The sequence below is a fragment of the Protopterus annectens genome, chromosome 8.part0 (assembly GCF_019279795.1).
Source record: "Protopterus annectens isolate FY-2018-M chromosome 8.part0, PAN1.0, whole genome shotgun sequence".
NCBI classification, from domain to species: Eukaryota; Metazoa; Chordata; order Ceratodontiformes; family Protopteridae; genus Protopterus; species Protopterus annectens.
In genome coordinates, this window is record NC_056741.1 from 339,886,797 (window position 1) to 339,902,234 (window position 15,438).

Genomic DNA, 15,438 nt, shown 5'->3' on the forward strand with positions numbered 1-15,438 from the left:
AGCACTTTAACAAGCTTTGAGATCAGCTTTTTCCCACATATTGATGTCAGCGAGTTTTAACCAGTTGGTTGGTCCATTCAAATGTACCATGTGTTGTTAATTGTGTATTTAAGGAGTGATTTTACATTTGTTACCTTTGGATGTTTGTCTGAAGAAGTTCAGTTTTTTTGAACGAAAAGTGGATGTTAATAAAACACTTAATATTGGACTCTTTGCTGCTGGTTCTGCTGACGTGGATTTTGTTTTATTCATCAAAGGAGAGACTACTGCCCACCTGAGTCCCAAGGTCTCATCACATTTTTGGCATTAAGTAGACTACCAGCTATGGGTAGTTCATGGGTACAGAGTTTTTACCAAAGGGGATGACAATACACTTTTTGGCATTGAGCTTCAGGCCATGGCTTTGACACCAGGTATCTGTCTCAGTGAGACCCTTTTGTAGTTTGTCCACATCATTAGGAGTTTCAATTTTGGCTCCTAGTTTGCAGTCATCTGAAAACTTTGTTAGCCAAAGACCTTCTGTGTTGGCCTGCACTTCAGAGAAGTAGATACCAAACAGGAGAGGACCCAGGACTGAACCCTGTGGTACTCCACTTGTCACTGGTCTGATGTTGGATTTGGAATCCACTACTATCACAGTGTGGGTTCTGTCCATAAGCCAGTTGGCAACCCATCTTGTGACATAGGGATTTATACCTAGTTTAGTGAGCTTATCTATAATTCCAGAGTGGGGGATGGTGTCAAAAGCCTTGGCGAGATCTAGATAAACTGTGTGAACCATTTTACCCTCATCTATGGCTTTGGTGACTGCTTTGAAGAAGTCAATCAGGTTTAGGAGACATGATCTGCCTTTTACAAATCCAAACTGGGTAGGGTCCAGAGTTGAAAATAGATCTATTACCAGCTGTAACATGATGTTCTATAACAATATAATAACAGCTATGAATGAAAAATTGTGCTGTGATGTGATTTATATAGATTTAACTTCAGCATTTGACAGGGTCATGCACAAAACACTAATCAATAAATTAGTACAACTAGGTATTGATGTACTGTTGATAAGATGGATAGCTGCATGGCTTACAAACAGGACATGGCAAGTATCACACACCAACTGGACAGGTGAAATCCTTGGTTACAGTCAAGGTGTCCCACAGGGCTCTGTACTAGACCTTACTTGTTTAGATTGTATCTTTCAGACCTTACTTTTTCATCTGAGTTGTTCTACAGTCTATATGCTGATGACCTGAAATTGGGTAAACTGATTACAAGTGTTACAGATAAGACATGTCTGCAAAATAATTTGGCTAAATTGACCATTTGGGCACAGGAGAATAATATGTTGATAAATACATCAAAAACTAAGCATATGAGATTTGGGAGACAAACTGAAAGGTAAATATTTAATACAGCACACAGTGATTGAAACAGTAGACTCATTTAAGGACCTGGGTATATGGGCAGATTCAGCTATGAGTTTTTCTAATCATATCAACCAATTGGCTAATGATAGTTATAGAACTATAGGTTGTATAAAAAGATTTATAAAGTCTAGGAAATCAAACATAATGAAGTAATTGTTTGTTAGTTACATTAGACCCAAACTTGAGTATGGAATAACAATAGGGAAACCCTATAAGAAAACAAGCATGAATAAACTGGAAAGAATGCAACAGAAATATACTAAGGGCATCCATGGATGTGAAAATCTAAGTTATTATGAAAGACTAAAATATGTGAACTTGTACAGTGTCTCTTATAGATATTTAAGAGAAGATCTTATTTAAGTATATAAGGCATTTAGGGACAACTACCTCTGGGAATGTTTGGAGTTATCAAAAAGTACTAGAGAATCATCAGATAACCTATGTAGAAGGTTCTACAGGAAGGGGAAGTTAATTAATTGTTTCTCTGACAGAGTAGCTGATGCTTGGAACAGACTACCAAATTACATTAAAGCAAGTACTAGTTTAGATGTTTTTAAGAACAGCCTGGGCATTTATTATGGGAACAAGTGTTTTGGCATATTGGCAAGTTAAACAGGCTTTAATGCCCATGCTTGAAACATTTGTATGTATGTATGTATATGTATGTTATTTTGAAAAAAAGAAAGAATGAAGTAATATTAAACAAAAGTTACCCAACAAAAGTAACCTTGTCTGAGTAAAGATATGCCATTGTTTCCTCCTTGGCTCTATCTCCCCTTCATCACTTCCATTGATTTTTGCATCTGCCATTTCTCTCTGTCTTCCTTTTCCCTGCCCTTCCATTTATGGCTGCATCTCTCACTGCCTCCCTTCTCCTTATTCTGTGTCAGTCCACTTCTCTACACACCTCTGATAACCTCTACTCATGCACTTAAGTCCTTTACATTTGTCCAAACTATCTTTTCTACCACATCCTGTTGTCCCCTCTTCCCTATTAAAACACTCTTTTCTCACCTCTCTATCAAGTCCACTTCCATCTGTATAGCCTATATTCTTCTATGACATTCATCATGCTGCAGACCATACCACCTTTGCCACCTCTAAAAATCCCTGAACAAAACAACTCATCCACATCCTTAGCATCTCACAAATCTTTCACCCATTCTTTTTCTACCTTGTCTTATTACTCTTATATTCCAAAATCAGAGTCTTGACATTCTCTTTTTTCTGTAGGTAAAACTTTTTTTTTAACCAGTGAGTGAGTTCTCATCTTATGAATCCTTCAGCTTTAACAATACAAAATAAATTGTGACAACTGACCTATATGTTTTGTTATAGTGATCATTTAATAAATATAAATCTATTTTAAATGAATGTATAAATATAAATTGAAATTGCTCATATGGCAATTATAAATTAAATGAACGTGACTGAATCTGCAAAGTCTACCTACAGCCTATATCATCATACACTGAAGTGTTCTGTAAGATACCATGACATACTAACCCAAACTAAAATCCAACCATTTCATAATACATGTTTGAGGTATTATGTCATTAAGTACATTAATAGAGTGCAGAACCTCCATTTTTGCTGTAATATATGCATTTTGGAATTTGGGAAAGAGAATATAGTGATGCAGGGGCTGATAAACCTCTGTGTATGAGAGTTAAATGAAGCTCTGGGTTTGCTGACTTGTCGTATACTGATGACACAACTTGATTTATAGAAGTTAGAATACTAAGGTATTGAAATTCATATGTCACTTATTACAAGAATGCCAAAACATCTACTTAATGCAAAAGACAGCAGTGCCTTATTTCTCAGGGAGTTAGAAAAAAAAGATAAAAGAAAGCCAACTTATTAATCTCTGAATATGATACAGTTATACAAATTCAGGTATAAAAGTCATAAAAGGTGCAGTTTTTACAGCATCTCACAAGGAATGTCTGTATTTTAACTTGACTCTTGGAACTATTTTTTTCTCAAAAACATGGCAAACAAAAATGGTTTAAAAATCCATTTTGATAAGTAATATTGATTTAAAATTGGTAAACCATTAATCCTTTTAAACATATACAAACATTTTAAGACACTGTGGCCATTTCCTAAATTAAATAACTCCCTCCAGGATGGACTGAAAAAGTATTTTCCCTTTCATATATGAGATATATATACCTCCTGGTAGGCATGTTATTTCTCTATAATGGCACCTCGGAGTGTATTGTTTCTTATTTACCATCTAATTTAACTAGCAGTCAAAATTTTAAATGAAAGGGATGTTTCTTTGTGCATTATAACTAGAGGATTATGAAATGTGGTCACTTTGTTCATGCTGGTATTTTGTCCCCAATACAAAAAGAGCTAATACTACTGAAAATCTCCGGTTAGTATATAACATTTTGAACAGATAGGGTATGGTAGTAGGTCTATAAAAAAGAGTGCTGTAACAGGTCGCTACAATTTATATCAGAAATAGGTACTTCTAGGATGGACTTCATTGGTCATATCTGTTAGCAGACCCCAGACCATTTATTTCTGTTAACAGGGTCATACATGTTAAAAAACTACAATATATGTGCCAAAAATTAAATAAAAAAACTCCTTATCAGTGTTGCAATGGAAACTGACTTTTACTACTGCTGGCATGCAAACAAATATCTGCAAATGTATTATTACAAAATACTAAGTATACATTAAAGCTCAGGAGTAGCAAGATTTTTATGTGGAAATGTAAATGCAGTTATATCCAAAATAGCTACAGAAAGAAAGATGCTTGACAATTTATGTTGTAATGATAAGAAAATCGGTAACAGAAATTTGGTAGGCTAGATGTCAGACTTTCTACAAGAAAGCAGTCTGCATATTATCAGCAGACTACTTCAACAGAGGTGAAAGTAAGTGCTTAACACAACTATAGCCAATTGATATTTGAAGCTGTTGGATGTACTGTGATCTTCAGTTGGAGTAAATATGAGTGTGAGGACACTCAGATACAAATTTTGTCAGTACATGTCTTTTCCCCAGCTATAAATTACCATTATGCATTTTGTGATCCTTGCAGCTCTGAACATCATATAAAAAGGCTGTACAAAAACACCAACAAAATTATGTTAATACAGCAAAGATAACGTACACATAAGAGTCCAAGGTGAAGCAAGTTTACACAATGTCAGCAGCATTCCAATCGTATCTGTTAAAGACAGAATGGACTTTTCAAAAAACTTCATCTTTGCGGCATACTTCTTTGGATTTATTGCTTTTGGAATTTCATTTTCAAAACAACACAATAAGTACAGCATTTTTATTTACTACAGTTTACATTTGTTATCCAGGTAAGTGGGCTGGTTAGAGTCTGGTCTCCTATTTTATTGTGTGTTTGACATATTCATCCTCACTCCTTTTATTAAATCATATTTTTTTTCAGTTTAAGGCATACTACTGATACTCTGCTTTCCAATAGATGACTGGGTACACACACACACCACACACACATCACACACACACACACACACACACACACACACACACACACACACACACACACACACACACACACACACACACACACACACACACCTCTACCTGAGTCCCAAAGTCCAGTTCAGCTTCAGCAAAGTCCTTCCTTCCGTGAGAACAGCATCGTTAATCTCCCAGTACACCCTGCTGCTTCAGTTTCAAAAAAAAAAAAGCCCCACGCTTCCAAATTCAGTTTAAAAAAAAAAAGCCCTGTGAGATCAAGTCCTTCCTTCTGCGAGACCAAGCTACCCAGCCTGCAGACGTTGCAGCCCAGTTGTAACTGCATAGACTTCTGGGATCTATGTAGTCTGAAGGCTGTCTTCCTACTCTGGACTGTTTCACCAGCAGTCCAGATTCCTGTGCACATACTTGGAGTTCCGGGAACTCTCAACACGCATGCACGGAGTTCCAGGATATGCTTTTGTTTTTATTTTAATTTCATTTTATTTTTCTTTTACTTTTTATTTTAATTTTGTGTTATTTTTCTTTTACAGCTAGGGGGGGCTGCAGTCCTGCAGTCCAATAGCATGAGCCTCCCCTGACAACAACTCCCCCAGTGCTCCTAGAGGTTGCAAAGTAAAATAGCAAGCTGGAAAAGTATGTGTGCTTTACTGAAATTTGCATTTATCTTCAAGTTATTTACACACTAATTTTTTACGTACTTAAAATTACTTATAAGTTATTAACTCAAAAAACTTAACTAAACAGTTTTATTTCTTTGATTATTTTTTCTTTTATATTTACCTTCCCCTCACCCTTTCTTCCACAACCATTCTCTTATTTCAGCTAATACATTGTCTTCTTCAACTTTTTTGTTATACAAGTAATTCTCACATCTTTTTTCCCATAGCATCCATATTGTTGCAAATAGTGCTTTATCCCATTTCTCAGTATCACATTTCTTTACTTTATTATACTTTCCAAATAATAACATATTCATATTTATAAATTTAAACCCTTCACATCTATATTAATTTGTAAACATTTCCTAAAACTCTTTATTCTTTTTGCATCCAAAAAACAGTGTTTTATTGTTTCTTCTTCACTACAGTCAGCACATGTTCTTGGCTTCATCACCTTATATTTCATATCTCCTTTCACTGGTAACATGTCTACCAAAATTCTCCACAAAAATACTATGCTTCATAAAAATATTCAATTCTCTTTCTTCTGCCTTTTATTGTCTTTACAACACAATATATTTTTCTAAAACCATAATATATCATTCTTTTGTGTTCACGTTGACTTTACTTACTTTAAACTTACATAATTTCATTTTTTGTCATATTCTTTTCCTTCAAACCAGTCATTATTTTTCTTTTCTTTTCCCTGTTTTTTCTTCTCATACATTTTTATATTTTTGATATATCACATAACCTATCATTTCCTTTTGCCTTTCTTTTTTCCTTTATCATTACCCAAAAGTAAATACACAGATGTTAAATGGACCACTGGATTTTTTAAATTTAAACTGCCTTCTTTTTTATTATACATCATGCCTCATCTCAGTGGGTTCAGTCTTGAGCCCCAAATGAAGATAAAAAAACTCTAACAACTTTCTTTCAATGTGAGTTTGAAACATATATATTCTCCCTAAATATATTTTTCCTAATACATAAATATTTGATATATATGTATTTTTCTGAAATAAGTAAACATTTTCCACCACGCTAACAATTTTTATTATTCAAGTATGTCTCCATTGACTTTTTGCACTTTTATACTCACCAAATGTCATTCTCAAGATCTTTATTTCCTTTCTTGTGAAATGTACCCATTTTTTTTTATTTCACCATATCCCTTATACTTCATTTTGTTTAACTAAGGGCCAGCTTTTCTATTTTAATCTTTATTACAACCTCACTTATTCATCCATTGTTTTTGTTATTATAACTAAATCATCTGCATATGCCATCCATGTTGGTATTGTAACAGGTCCTCCCATTTGACATTTTAATTCTCTTATCTCATACATGCATGTCTGTACTGCAGCATTCATTACTAATAGCAGTAAGCACATACAGATTGGGTGTCCCTGCTTTATTGCTCTCTTAATACTTATTTTTCCCATCCATCCATTTACCAAAACTTGTACCCATGAATTTTTATAAATGTCTGTATTACATTAATAATTTTTCTTCTAAGCCATATGCCTCTAAAATCTGCCACATTGCCTCACAGCTTACTTTATCAAATGCTCTGTCACATCCCATCTCTATCCTTTCTGAATCATTTTTGTATTATTTCTATAAATATTTTATAGTCAGGATTCCCTAGTGTTACAGGCCTCTAATTTTTTTATATCTTTTCTTTCATCCATTTTCCAAATACATTTTATCACTCCACCATGTTTTCTTCCATTATATCTTCCTTCATCAATTAATTTAATGTTAAAAAAACACATTTTTATCTTTATTCATCTCCTTATAACACTTATAAATTATACTTTCTAATCACAACACTAATTCATTCTTACCTTTTATCACCTTCTCTGTTTCTTCTACTGTTGTATCATTTTCTGAAAAGTTTGTACATTTTAAAATATTTTTTTTACTTTCCATTCTTCTTACCTTTCTTCTTTTTTTCATATCACCATAATATATTTTTGTTTGTATTTTATATTTCTTTTGACATATATGATAGCATCCATCCTTCCTTCCTTCTCTCATTCTTACTTATTTTCCTAAATAAGGGAAACATCTTCTTTCTTTTCTTCTAAAAACAAAAAATATTTGCCTATGGATCATCATTTTTACTTGATTCTGTAAAATGTCATTATATTTCATCATATTTCTTTTTTTGTTGTTGTTTTTATACCCATTTCTAAATATATTGTTAAACTTCTGCTTATGTACTACCCACCACTCTGTCCAGTTCTTATAAAATGGTCTCACTGTCATATGATCTTTCCATAATATTTCTTTCTTTCTTATCATTTCTTCATCATTTCTAAAGCTCTGCAGTTAATCTCTATATCTCCTTTCCCCTAAGTTATTATTTCACTGTCTTCCACTATTCTAGCCCATACTGGTCTGTGATCTGAAAATTATGCCATCTGTATCCCCAGTGTTATTTGTTTTGTATATTTAAAGTAAATTATATAATCAATTTCAGTCTTAAAAATTCCTTTCTATATCCATTCTCTGTTCTTTCCTACTTTAAAATCTCCACATTTTATTAAACCCCTTAACATATAAACATCTTGTGTTATATTCCCCCTTTCTTTCCTCAGGATACCCTTAAAATATCCTGCCAGCACTACCAACATATTTACTAACACACATTTTTTGATATCTTCACACAACCATTTTCTCTTCTTCATATTAGGATATTGTAAATCACTATTAATCTTATACATTTTCTTTTCTTCGTGTCACATATCACTACCTTTCCTGATAGTACTATTGTTACATTTAAAATTATTTCTCTTCATTTTAAAATACTTGTTCCAGAGCATGTCTCATTTCCTGCCAAACAAACAACCCCCACCTCCCCATACCGCCTGTATTCTTTTCCTTTTTTCTTCTCTGTAACATCTGGTATCTAACAAGCAAAAAACATCCATATTTTTTATTTTTACAGTATTCCACCACCAGCAAACCTCCTATATAATTTCTAATGCTAACATTTCTTCAGCATTATCTTTTTTCTTTTTTGCAAGCATTTTACTTCTAGATTTTATTTTCTGTTCCTTCTCCTTAGTCTCTGTCAATTGATTTTTCTCTGCCAATTGATTTTTCACTATCATTTTTTTGTCTTTACATGTCTCAATGTCTCCCTTTTCTTCTTCTTCACTTTCTAAAATTGCACATCTGTTCTTTGACTTGTAATAACCTCACTTTAAACTGCTATTTCTTCTCTAAGTACTTCTTCATTGTTTAACCTTTCTTCAGTACCCGCTTCCTCATACCATTTTCTTTTTCAACATCTTCAGTATTAGTATTTTCTGCTGTTTGTCTTTCTTCTGAGTTTTTCTTTTCATTTACTCTTTCATCTTCTAATATGGGATGGTCAAAGAGAAGCATCCAAATTTGTTACATTTTCTACAAACAGGCTTACTTTTTTGTTCTATGTCCTCTTTCCCACATTGGTCACACCTTTGTTTGTTGCCGTCTTGTACTAAATGATATTCATCCCCACAGAAATAACATTCTTCAGGCTGACCTCATACCTAATAAATTCTCTTACCGTTGGCAATTACTGTATTTGAAATATGTTGAATTTTCCAGTCCTTAACATTTACTGTTACCCACACTTCCCAACCACAAGTCCATGCATTTCTTTCTTCAAATTTTTCTAACTCATGCTCATTCACATCTGAAGTCCTAAATTGTGCGTTTTCTTTTCTAGTTGTAGTTCCAAGCTCTGAAATAGTCCTTATATGGTAGTACTGCATTTCTTTTTACAATCTCAATCAGAAATTCTTTCAGTAAGTTAAAGCTTTTGAATGCTGTTTCGCAAAAGTTTTCAGCTCACAAATGAATTAATGTTTTTATGCATTTAATGTTAAATCCTTGTAGCAACAAAACACTAACAATAAAGTCCTACCAGTTCACACTGCCATCACTTTTACTTTTTATTCTTATGACTGGTTGTTTTCTCTGTGACTGTTGAGAAACTTCAACTTTTTGTCTCCTCTCACTTCCTTCACCATTCTTCCTTGTTTTGCTGCATCTGCATAATTTCTCCCTCTTGCAACAAAAAAAACTTTGTATGAGGTAAAGCCTACTCCACCAGTAGCAGTTGTCTGCATAGGTTCATAGGTCATTGCTAGGATAACTGCAATTGTTTGCATAGGTTCATAGGTCATTACTAGGCTAACCGCCATTGTGAGCCATTTTAAGCTGAACCAGTTATCCCATTTGAGACTCAAACCGTGCTCTTTGACTTTGTAAGATAAGCACCTTAACCATTATGCCAACCCCTAACCCCACCAGTCCTTAATGTTGGGTATTGAACCTCCTGCCTATCTAAGTTACACAATCTAGAGAGCACTATATTAGTCTCAAGTATCATAGGAGAAGTCAACAATTTAAAAAAGTAAAAACCTTTATGGAGTCTTCTTCAACTATCAGAATACTTATTACCCAGCAATACATGTGCAGTAGTTGATCTACCCAGTGTGGGACAGAACCCACAACCTTTTGTACCAAAAGTGTGCTACCAGTTGCACTACTGACACTGGGAGCATTTTCAATCACTCAATTTCTTTTTGTAACAAGTTGCACAGGTAAGCTCTAAAAGTAGCTATTCCACCAGCTAAAATACATTCATTGTTTGCCCTTCACCAGCAGCTGTTTGTATTTCCACTCTCATTTTCTTCTTCCTGTAACACCCTCTCCATCATGTTACTTCATCTAGCTTCTTCTACTTACTTTTGCTCTGCCTGGTTCATCAAATTTATCAGCACTTGTGTCTCTGGTCCTCTATTTTCCAGCTCTGTCACAGTTATTTCATCTCCTCCTTTCTTCAATAAGATTTCTCTTGCTCCTGCTCTCCAGCTGTGCTGCATTCCTGATGTCCTGGCAAAATTTCTCTAGTAGTGTAAATACCATCTCAGACCTGCCCTGATAAAAAGGCCATTAGCCTAGTGGGACTAAACCAGTTAACAACATATCAATGCACTCTAGACTTAGTAGCACGATCAGCAGATGTAATCCACTTACTGAGGAATCAGAGTTTGCAAGCTGGTATCATAGTCCATGTATAGATATTACAAAGTCCTCTAGACTAAACATCTTGAAAAACAGTTAATGCAAATTTGTAGACTGTTCAAGTGCTAAACCTCTGAAGTATTTGCTGTGTTTGATAATACTACAGATATCAAAAAGCTACATCAGCACAGAGCAAGGCAATAATATCTGCATAGCTTATTGGCTTAGGGGTAGAAGATTTTCATGCTTTTTAATTTCTCCAAATCTTTTGGGTTTCTAATACCATGATGGGAATGAACCCCATTCCTAAGTCAAAATAAATTAAAGTTTATGAAATTAGTATTGTTTCAATCTTTGATGTCAGCCAAAACTGCTCTTCACAGCACCCACAATTTGCCCAGTAATGACTCATTCTGCAAATCGTATGGGGTTACACGGATTGGTAACATATGTAAATACAATTGTAGATTGTTTTTATAAGAACCGTTGCTCCTACTATCATTGTCTGGGTATCCTTCTTCCACATTGCTCTCATTTCTGCCTGCAGATCCTGATATTTTATGACTTTGTAGTCACTGGGCGTGGCGATTTCAGTGATCAATGCTACTTTTGTCTTCTTTTCATGGACCACTATATCTGGTTTTCTAGCATCTATCTTATGAACTGTTGGTAATGGGTGATTCCATGTGATATAAACTTCATAATTTTCTATGATGCTTTGTGGCTCATGTTTTTAGTGTTTTTCAGCCACTTCAGTACCATAATGTTTGCACAATCCCCAGTGCAACAGTCTTGCCACATTATTATGCCTTTCATAGGCAGTCCTTCTACCATTAGTATATCACAACCAGCAACAAGGTGTGTATAGGTTTACAAAACCTCCATTTGTCTGTTTCTCCCACATGTTCTCCTTCCCAAAATGCACTACTAACAATCTCTCCCTCCCAAAATGTAGCAAAACCACCAATCTCAAAAGCCTAAAAATAGTTACTCTCAATGCCCAAAGTCTAAGAAATAAATCTACTCTATTTCATGCCTGGCTTCACCATAACCTTCCTGACATTGTAGCCATCTCTGAGACCTGGCTAAAACCTACTATATCTGACTCTGAAATCCTTCCCCCTGGTTTTCAAGCCCTTCGATCTGATCGCTTAAACAGAAAAGGTGGAGGAGTAGCCTTGATATTCTCCAATTTACTCCCCATTACTCCTTACCCAAACCCTATTCCTCAGTTTTACAACGCTGAACTACTTATAAGTTTACTACAAATGAATACTCACAAAAGTATCTGCTTCATCTCCCTCTATATTCCCCCAGGTAACAATGCTATCACCCTTGAAGAAATCCTCCAGTGGATCTCAACTAATATTAACCTAGAGACCTATATTTTAGGGATGTCAATATCGATTGGAACAAAGTTAATAACCCAAATTCAGCCATAACCGTCAATCTTTACAACTTTACTCAATTAACCAATTCTATTACCAGACCCAACAAGACCAATCCTCCAGGATCCACACTTGACTGGATCTTAGCTACCCACCCTAATAATATCTTGGACTCTGGAATCCTTCCCGACTCTTTCAGTGACCACCTGCCAGCCTTCATCCACCGAGCAACACAGTCTTCCCCCCTCCAGCATCAATACCTACATACACAAAACCTTACTCACTTTAATCCTGTTACCTTCTCTAATACCCTCAAACAAACTAACTGGAATAATCTAAAGTCTTTACCACTTGATAGTGCCGTTGAAACTTTTAACTCTACCTTCCTAAATATACTTAACACCCAAGCACCTCCATGAACCATAAGAATCAAATCTAAATTCACACCATGGTTAACTAGAGAAACCAAAAAACTCATGCGACAGAGAGACAAATGCTGGAAACTATCTCAGCATAATAAACATCCTGAGACCCTACTTCAATATAAACAACTTCAACCTTACTAAAAGACTTATATACAAAGACAAACAATCCTACTACATGACTCTCCAAGCCAACCATTCTAATAACCCCAAACAATTTTGAAGTCCATAAATTCTCTTCTCAACCCAGGCACCAAAAATAATCCTTGCCCTGATACTACCAAATCCGACACAGAAATTGCTACTCTGTTCAACTCCTTCTTTATTAATTCTATAGCTGAACTAAATACATCCTTCCCTACTAACCCATCCTCACAGTTCTGTCACTCTACCCCAGCCTCTAAACCCAACCCTCCCACCACTTTTCAACTCAAACCAGTCTCTACCTCATATATAAAACAACTTCTCAGCAAACTGAAACCTTGCTCAAATGCCCCAGATAATATTCCATCTAAATTCTTACAAATTGCTGCAGATGGAATCGCTCTCATTAGCATCCTAATCAATCGATCCATACAGGAATCATATGTCCCTAAGCTGTGGCGTACTGCCTTTATACACCCCCTTCATAAGGGTGGTATAAACAATAATACCTCAAACTTTCGTCCCATAGCCATCCTCTCCCCAGTATCGAAAATACTGGAAAAATGCGTTCATGTTCAACTAATGCTTTTCCTTACTAAAAACCACCTCCTCTCTCACACTCAACATGGTTTCCGTCCTGGCCATAGCACTATAACTGCTCTACTTTCATTCCTTGATATAGTCAATCATGCTCGTGACTCTGGCAAAATAGTTTCAACAGTCCTACTTGATCTCTCTAAGGCTTTTGACACTGTCTCCCATACTCATCTCCTTAGTCACCTCTCTAACCTTAACCTCTCTGACAATACATTATCCTGGTTCTCAAGTTACCTTTCCAACAGATCCCAAGCTGTAAAATGGAGAAAAGGCACCTCTAACTTCCTTCCTACCCCCACTGGAGTTCCCCAAGGTTCCATTCTTGGCCCCATGCTTTTCAATATCTTCATCAATGACTTCCACTCTGCTATCCCAAATACTGATATCATACAATCCGCATGACTCCACCTTAATCTGCTGTGCCACCAATCTCCCTGAACTTCTAGCACACGCAAAATGCCTTCTCTGCCACTGAGAACTGGATGCTCCATAATCACTTATCTCTAAATGCTAACAAATCTAAAATACTACTCTTCCCGCTACAAAATCCTTCCTTCTTGACAAAAGACCTTCAAAATTAGAAGCCTTAAAAATTCTACCATAGAAATTGTCCGCATGCCAAACTTCTTGGGGTCACTATCGATGAAAACCTAAAATTTGACATCCATGTTCAACTCAACATTAAAAAAACACATCAAAACTTGGCCTGTTATACAGAAACTTCCACTATCTCTCCTGCTTCTAGACAAACGCTTGCCACTACCTATCTTCTTCCCTCACTAATGTATGGTGCCCTCTATTAACTAACTTATCCACCTCCACCTCCTCAAAATGGAAAGTTGTTATAACAAAATTTCTAAATTCACCACCAAAGCCAAACACTCCTCCCATCATTGCTCTGCCCTCCAGTCACTAAACTGGCTAGAACTCCCCAACCTTCTAGACTACCTCCAACTAACCACTGCCCACAGGCTATTATTTAGCCCCTCTAAATGTCCTGCACTATCCAACATCCTTCAACCATATACCCCTAATAGGCCACTTGCTCAGCCCACCTAAACCTACTCAATGTCCACAAACCAAAGCGACCTCCTGGGCAGCACCTCCTTTCTTTTTCCTTAGCCAAAAGTGGAACTCTCTCTCTCCTTCTTTAAGATTGATAGAAAATCCTAATAATTTCAAAAATTACTCCATTCCTACCTGTTTTCTAAGTGGAAGTGCAACTGCACTTTCCCCACCTAGCCCCTCACTGTACATATTAACAGTAATGCTATTCAATTTCTTACTACTATCAACCTTGTTCATATCTACTTATTGCTACTGTTGTCCTGTGTATATATGTAAATACTGTAAATAGTTTGCTCTCCCTTTATTCCCTCCCTAAAACCTATGCTTGCTCTACCACTCTGCCATTACTAGAATCAGACTCTTTGTAATCTTTTAATCATCCATTTCAAGATATAAATAATATGTTATGTAAACACCATTCCTTTTATTACCTCTGTATCAAAAATTACCAGCATTCATACCATGTAGACTGACGGTTGCATCCTTATGTATCTGTACCTTGAATCTTATGTTTATTTTTATCTTTTGTAGTTTGTATTTTGTTTTATCTTTGTATTTTGTAATGTGGAGCTTTTCTCCCCGGGCCTCCACTGAAAATGGGCTCCTGAGCCCAGTGGACCTCCCCGGTCATCAAACTGAAATAAATAAATAAATAAATAAATGTTCAATGGGCTTTGTAAACCAGAGTGTACGTAGCCTACTATCTTGGGCCAACAATATTAATCTCTCTTGGTTTGAATTCGCCTATCCTTAACCATTTCTGTGTTCATTCCTGATCAGCATGAGGTTCTTTCAGAAGTTTTCTTTACTTGCAATTATATTTATGCATCTTCCATATTTCTTGCCTTCTCATCTGATCATTCACCTTATATTCTTTCTTTTGCTTTTTGGCATATTCAGTTGCTGCCTGATTTTTATCTATTTCTGGTTTGATTTCCATTCCTGCTTGATGCCAATATGCTTCTTCTAGATTAAGCAGAGAAGTCATTTTAGATTTATTCTCCTCATGTTCCAAAACTTAACCTATGCCTGGGTCCAATGAGGTCAGCAGATATGAGTCCCACAATTTCAGATCTATACATGTAATCAATTTCAAGGAAGGCCATCCCTCCTTTGTAATGGGGAATACATAATCTTAATATGCACTGATTTTTATAAATCATTTGATGAGCATGAAGCATCCTTCTTATTTTCCTATCTAATGCATCAAACATGTTTT

At 35.6% G+C, this 15,438-nt stretch overlaps 1 protein-coding gene across 3 annotated transcripts in view; it reads right to left on the reverse strand.

The window, feature by feature from the left end:
* LOC122808795 (natural killer cells antigen CD94-like) overlaps positions 1-15,438 on the reverse strand; it is a 514,803-nt gene that overhangs the window by 88,069 nt on the left and 411,296 nt on the right. The gene's annotated exons all lie outside the window — the stretch shown is intronic.